Source organism: Urocitellus parryii, unplaced genomic scaffold (genome assembly GCF_045843805.1).
Source record: "Urocitellus parryii isolate mUroPar1 unplaced genomic scaffold, mUroPar1.hap1 Scaffold_45, whole genome shotgun sequence".
Taxonomy (NCBI): domain Eukaryota; kingdom Metazoa; phylum Chordata; class Mammalia; order Rodentia; family Sciuridae; genus Urocitellus; species Urocitellus parryii.
This window is the reverse complement of record NW_027554016.1, coordinates 3,358,787-3,366,447: the sequence shown is the minus strand read 5'-3', so window position 1 is coordinate 3,366,447 and position 7,661 is coordinate 3,358,787. Positions and strand designations below refer to the sequence as shown.

The following is a 7,661-nucleotide window of genomic DNA, read 5'->3' as shown; positions in this document are numbered from 1 at the left end:
TGGGAATTAGTGATCCTTCCTTTCAGCCAACATGGTCCTTCAACATTTCTTATTGAAATGATCTCCCAATGGAGAATTCAAATGTGTACTAGGATGGTTTGGTCAAATTCATTCTACTAATCCTGCTTTTCCTTTCTCAAGTGGAAATGTTTTAAATGTGGCATACACATATGATAGGATATTAAGTGTTCTGAATAAAGAAGGAAGTTCTTTTCAGTTTTTATTTATTTGGAAATAAGAAAAATGTGATTAACTTATATATAAGTGATCAAATACAAATAAAGTTTTACCATCTTAACAAACTTTTACTATCTTAACCATTTAGGAATGCAGGACAGTGGTTTTCAGTATATTTGTATTGCCATACTTCTGACACCAACATGCAGCCACAGAACTTTTTCATTTTGCAAATTAGAAACTCGCTCATTTCTTGAGACTTATTCTTTAAGTCTCAATTTCCTTGCCTCCTAAGGGCTTGGAAACCACTATTCTATTTTTTCTATTATTTTGACTACTCTGTGTACCTCATATAAGTAGTCATAAAAATGTATTCTTTTACTTAGAATAATGTTCAAAAGGTCTGTTCATGTTCTAGTATTGGACAGAACTTCCTTCTTTATTCAGAACACATAATATCCTATTATATATGCATCCCACATTTACAACATTTCTCCATGAGAAAGAAAAAGCAGGGATATTGGAATGAATTTGACCAAACTATTATAGTACATACTTGAATAGAACACAGTGAATTTCACCCTTAGTTATACCTAAAGAAGTGTTTTAAGCACTACTTTAGAAAGATATAAATATGTAGAAGGAAGAATGGTACAGTAAAGGAAACAGGGCCAGGGAAGATGGAAGGGGAAGGGCAAGTATTGAAGACTGAATTGGAACAAATTATTTTCCCTGCTTGTAAGGTTATGTTAAAATGAACCCCACTGTTATGTATAATTGTAGTACACTAATGAAAAATGAAAAAAAAAATCCCTTCTCAGTTGACCTTTGAGTATAATGAATAATCCTGGTGTGATTTTGTGGGTAAAAATATCTGTTCAAGTCCTTTCCTGTAATGTTTATAGAGGTTTATGGTGAGAATTTGAATTACCACCTCACCTGGGGTGGTAAATTGAGTGAGGGGATATGAATATTGCTTCATGAGAATAGAGAATGTTGACAGAAATTCATTTGATAATTTGAGGAACCACCATACATTTTTCCATAAAGTTTGTACCACTTTGCATTCTAACACACCGTACACTAGGGTTCCAGTTTCTACACATTCTTAGCAGTACTGGTGTTTTCTGTTTCTTTGAAAGTAGCCATCACCATGAGTTTAAAGATATATCTTATTGTGGCTCTTATTTTTCTTTCTCCACAGATTATTAATGTTGACCATCTTCCCATGTGCTTCTCAGACATTTGTGTCTCTTTTCTGGAGAAATGTCTATGTAAATCCTTTGCCCATTTTAATATTTGGTTGTTGTTGTCATATTGTTGAGATATAAGAACTTTTTACATCATGGATATTATATCCTTATCAGATACATGATTTTCAAATGTTTTATTGCATTCAGTGGGTTGCCTTTTCACTGTAATGATTGTGTCCCTATATGCATAAAATTTTCAATCTGTATGTAGTCTAGTTTCTCTTTCTTTTGGTATCTGTAATTTTGGTGTCCTATCCAAGAAATAACTTAAAAATCCAAAGTCATGAAATTGTTCCTTTGTGTTTTTAGAGCCTTATAGCTGTAGGTCTGACATTTGGTCATCCATCTATGTTAATTTTTGCATCTGGTGTCAGACAAGTATCCAAATTCATTTTTTTTGGCTATCTAGGTTTTTCAACAGCATTTGTTGAAATGTTTATTCATTTCCCATTGAATGGTGTTGTCAGATGTCATTTGAGGACATATGTAAGTGTTTATTTTTTCTGGATTTTCTGTTCTGTTTTATTAATCTATATTTCTCTCTTTCATTTTCACATTGTTTTGATGACTGGCTTTTTAGTAGGACATCTTGAAATCAAGGTGTGTCAGACTTCCAACTTTGTTCTTTCTCAGCACTGTTTTGGTAGTTGGTAGCTTTAAAATTTCATATTAATTTTACAATGATGTTTTAAATTTTTGCAATGACAAATTAGTCTTTTCTTAGGGATTGCATTGAATCTGTGGATTGCTTTGGGCAGTATTGATAAGTTAAGAAATTTAAGCCCATGGTCATTTGCTATCTTTCACTTTTTGGTGTCTTTGTAAATTTCCTTCATAGTTTTATAACTTTCAGATTACAAGTCATTTATATCATTGATTAAGTATTAAGAATGGTACAGTAAATGGAACAGGGCCAGGGAAGAGGGGAGAGGAAGGGCAAGTACTGAGGACTGAATTGGAACAAATTACTTTCCCTGCTTGTGAGGTTATGTTAAAGTTAATCCCACTGTTATTTATAATTGTAATACAATAATGAAAAATGAAAAAAAAATTCCTCCTTAATTGACCATTGAGTATAATGAAAATCCTGGTGTGATTCTGTGGGTAAAAATATTTGTTCAAGTCCTTTCCTATAGTGTTTTAGTGGTGTCATTTGAGAACACATCTAAGTGTTCCTTTTTTTCTGGATTTTCTATTCTATTTTATTAATCTATATTTCTCTCTTTCATTTTCACACAGTTTTGATGACTAGCTTTTATTCTCTTTGAGATGATAGATGAAATTTTTTTTGCTTTTCTTGCCATATTTTTATTGTTAATTTTTTTGTGTGTGGGTTGTATATTAGCACCTTTGCTGAATTTATGCATTCTGGATTTTCATGCTGAATTTATTTATTTATTTACCAAATATGCAGAATAAATTTATTTATACTGAATATTCATGCTTAATTTATTCATTTTCATGGAATTTTAAGATTATATACACATAAAAGTATGTCTTCTATGGACAGACATAGTCATGCTTTTTCCTTCCAATAACTATGCCCTTTGTGTCTATTTCTTGCCAAATAGATCTGGCAAGGACTTCTGGTATGTTAGAAAGAAATAGGAAAATCATGCATTCTTAAAATCTCATTTTGGAGAAAGTATTTTATTTTCTGATTAATTAATTTAGTAGCTTTGGGTTTTCCAGTGTGTTGCTATTCATTTTGTTGTTGTATTATTCTTTTTTTTTTTCTTATCTCAGTAGTAAGGATTGCACTTAGGGCCTCACACGTACTAAGCATACACTCCACCAATCATGAAACTAAATCCTAGCCTTTTAAAAAAATTTTTTGAGGCAGAGATGGTTAAGGTATGTAGGGTGACCTTGAACTTCTAATTTTCCTGCCTCAGCTCAGGCTGTGTTTACAGGTATGCATCAATATATTCAGCTGTATTTCTCCCTTCTATTTCCAGTTCTTTTTTTTTCTTTTAGTCATAATAGATGTTGATGTTGGTGCACTCTCTGTATTTCCAGGTTCTTGTCAATAACAAAGAGTAGAAGGATAAACCTACTAGACAGAGCAAGATGATTTATTTAAGTGAGAGTATACTGCTGTAGAAAGAGGTAGCAGGCTCCCCAAAGGAGAATGGAAGGCCTATAAATATATCTAGAGACCAAGAGGATCCAAGAATCTCTCTTTGAGAAATTACAAAGACCTGTCGTAGTATGGTAAATTGAGTGAAGGGATATGGATATTGCTTCATGAGAATAGAGAATGTTGAGAGAAAATCATTTGGAATCTTGGCTAACTTAAGGTGGGGAAGTGTAAGAGCTTGTTTTCATATTGGTTTCTACAGAGGTGGTAAAAACTACACCTGTCAGGTTTCAAAAGGACACAGCCAACAGGAGGAGAGATTAAAGGTTGCAGTCACTGTTCATATTTGGAAAAGTTGTCATAAACAAATGTGAAGCAGCAAGGAGAACAAGCAAAATTAACTTTATAATTATAAACTACTTATCAGTTTTGAGGATATATTTTGTCAGAATGATAATTGGAGGTCCTGTATAGGTTCACAGGTGTAAGATGAATTCTTGGAAGCTATGTGCAAGCCTGGATTATTTCAAGATTCAGAGGGAGGTGTTTAACCCAAGAGAGATGGATCCATCTTGGTATGCTCAGTACCTTTATGGCCTTGGAAGTAGTTAAAATGACTGTTTAAGTTTTTTCCATCTAGGCTATAGGTGTTTTGATAGATTTTTCCTCCTTCCAGGTCTTAAGAACTTGGTCTGCTGGCTTTCTTTTCTTGTAGAGCTCAATGGATTTTACTGGGCATGATCAATGGGCATTCCTGCATGTTTGGTGAGTAGTATGAACTCATCCCATATGAATTAGGTTGACTAATTTCTTAGTCTAGAACCATATTTACTGATAGAAATGGTGTGCTACATAAATCTCATATGGATGTGGGTCCAGATAAGCTTTCATAGTATTTCTAACTCTGATAAGGGCAACAGGTAGTAACTTGGGTCAGATTTTGGACATTGGCAGGCAAATCTTAGCTCAAGTCTTCATAAAGAAATAGTTGGCCCTTTCTTATTTTGCTCAAAGTTTGAAGGTGCCAAGAAGAATGTAGATAATACTGTATCCCCAGTGCTTTTGCTATTTACTGGGGAACTTGTGCCATAAAAGCTGGACCATTGTCACTTTGTAGTGATCTTGGAACATATTTGCTACCTCCTATGCTTTTTCTCTCCACCATGTAAATATATCGATAAGGATTAGGAATATTTTGTATCTTGTGAACATTGGTATATGGGTGAAATCTTGTTGACAGTCTTCCTTTGTATATGATTCCTGGTGTTGACCTGGTTCTACAAGGGGTGGTGGTAGCAAATTTATGGAGTTATTTTAGTTGTACAGAGAATAACTTTGTTTAAGCTGGCAGATGGTATTTGGTATTTCAAAGTCCATAACATCCAACTGACCATTCCCATTGGAGCATCTCTTTCCATGTAGAAAGAATCATATACTCCCTCTATGGCCTTTCATTGTAATCCCTGAGCCAAAACCAATTTTTTTTTGTTTACACATAACCAAGGTCCAGACTTGTCTCTTCCTTGTTCCTGAGCCCACTTAGATTCCTCAGTAGTGTACTTCAAAGACGGCTGGATGTCAGTAGAAGGAAACATGGCATCTCTTAAGCAGAATTTTTTTCTTGTCAGATCTCTCTTTTTTTAAAAATTTAAACTCCCTTTTATTGAAATATAAGTTTGTTTAATATATTTACACCACAATTTATGCACATATATACATAGAAGGCAAATTCTATCAAATAAAAAAGTTTTTCTTAATAAAAAATTTAAACAAAGTAAAGTGCATGGAACTGTTTTTTCTTCTAGTAAACATCGTCATTGTCAAAATTTTGGTCAGTTGGGAGGGGCAGAAAGAAGCAATTCGTATTTGACTCAGTGCATTCATAGCCTTCAGGCCAAAACAGAGTTCAGAAATGAGTCAGACAAATTGTCAGGGTCTCCAGGACTCCCCAGGGTGTGGAGGTCTTGCTCTCTTTGTCCTATCGGGAGGGAGCTGTCCCCCTTCTCTGAACAGTGATCATCGCTGCGCTGGAACAAAGGCAGAACACAGGAAGGGGGCTCCACCAGCCAATGTCACAGCCTTGCTCCGGGGCCACCAGCACAGCGTTTGGTAGGAAATTGCAGAATTAGCTCAACCGCTCAAACGGAAGTTTTCCTTTTTTGGAAAGGGAGGGGGGATGTCCAAGAATGGGGTTCATCTCCCACAGAGACCGTCACATGGGGAACAAACCCCAGCAGCCAGTTTCTTCGGATCCAGTCTCCGCTCTGGCACAGGAAAGAATAGTTTAAAAGCTAGGTGGAGGGAATGTTACACTTCTCGCCTCGGTGAGTTCGCCTTCTTAGAACTTTGAAAGGAAAAAAGCGAGGGATTAAAAAAAAAAAAAGAGGGCAGGTGGGTGAAGCATTAGTTTTTAAAAACCTTTGCGCTCAGGTCACTGGCTGGGCATTGGTCCAGCTGGTCCCAGCCGGTGGCAGGGGCGACAGCCCTTCCCCCATTCATCCACACCCCCGTCCCGGTTCTTCCTCTCTTCCTCAGGGTGACGCTAAGTCCCCGGCCGGCGGCCGTACTTGGCCTTGCAGTGCAAAATGTGCTTGGCGAGGAAGTCGAGGCGGCGCTGCAGTAGCTGAGCGTGGAGGTCGGCAAGCGCGGCCAGCTCCGGGAAGCGAGGCTCGTGGCGCCGGTAGAGGCGCAGTAGCCGGGCCGCCGCGTCCTGACCGCGGTGCAGCTCCAGGACGCACCTCGCGGTCCGCTGGGGGAACACACACACCGACTGCAACAGCGGTTCGTTATACTTGTCCCACATGCCTGCCACCCGGTAACCATGTACTAAGCCCGCCTCATTGTCCAGAAAGACCAGCGCCCCTCCGGGACCACGGTGCAGGTTGCTCGTGGCGCGCTGCATAACGCGTGGGTCCCATTGCAGGCTGAAGAGGTTGCTTACAAGTAGGTCGAAGTTGGCCGTCAGGTAGTCGAAAAGGATCAGGTCGGTCCATTGCACCAGGTCCACCAGCTCCGCTTGGCTGAGGTTGGCCAGCTAGCCCCCCGCGTCGCGCAGGGGCCGCAGACGGCCGTCCTCTGAGCGCCAGGGCGCTGGCACCACCACGTCTGTGAGGTTGGGCAGCCAGCGCGTCAGGCTCACCACGCTGCCCTCCGTCCAGTGCATGGCGCGCAGTTCCTCCTGCACCTGTGCCCACTGAGCGCCCCAGCCTCCACCCGAGCTAGTGCCAGCGGTGGCACTTGGCTCTGGAGGCCCAGAAGGCGCGCCAGGTAATAGGACAGGGCCTTGCCCTGGATCTGCTCGGGGTTTATGCTGTAGCGCACGCAGGCTCGGGTGCCGTCGGCAAAACCGGCCAGTCTGTTCGAACTGTGTCTGCAGCCCCCACCCTCCAGGGCCACCACCCGGGCGCTGCGCGCAGCCTCCAGCCACGCCGCCGCTTGGGCCTCGGAAAAGCCCCGGGGCACCTGCTCATCCAAGCCACGGCTCCAGAAGACACCCTCGTGCACAGCCGCGCGCTCCGCCAGCGCGGGCCGCCCAGCGGGCACTTGCCGCCTGCGCTCGCCAGGGTGCCGCCGGGGAGGGCTGTCAGCGCCGGCCGCCAGGGTGAGCAGCGCCCTGAAAGTTTTCAGGGAGCCGCCGCGGGCGTCCCACGCCAGGGGCGGGGGCAGAGGGAAGCAAGGCACGGGCGCGGGGCCTCCTCTCCGGGCCGGACGCTGGGGGAGTCCGTCTTCGGGCGGCCGGGAGTCTGGCAGCTCAGTCCGCGGCTGCAGGAGCCGGCCCCACAGCGCCAGCAGCGAGCCCAGCGCCAGCAGCCAGAGCCCCGCAGTGGCGGCGGCGCTCCGCATCCCTCTCCCCATGCTCCCGCGGCCGCGCAGGTGCCGCCGCCGCCGCCGCTTCAAGCTGAGCCCGGGCGCCCGGGTCAGGGCGGCGAGGCGGGCCCGGCAGCTTGTTGGCTCCGGGGCTTTGGGCGCCTGAGCCCCATCGCGGCCGTAGGGCGCTGCGGGGCTCTGTCCGGCGCTCTGCCCTGCGCTGGGAACTCGCCTCGCCTCTGCTTCCCAGTTGCTTTTGTATTTCGCTGTGTTGTCTTGTCAGATCTCTTTGATGCCATTTGCAAAGGATTATACCTACTTGTTTTTGAGGTAGCTTGCTTCTA

At 42.7% G+C, this 7,661-nt stretch overlaps 1 pseudogene; it reads right to left on the bottom strand.

Moving 5' to 3' along the window:
• Positions 1-6,052: 6,052 nt before the first annotated feature.
• LOC144252514 (four-jointed box protein 1-like) lies at positions 6,053-7,365 on the bottom strand (annotated as a pseudogene).
• Positions 7,366-7,661: the final 296 nt, after the last annotated feature.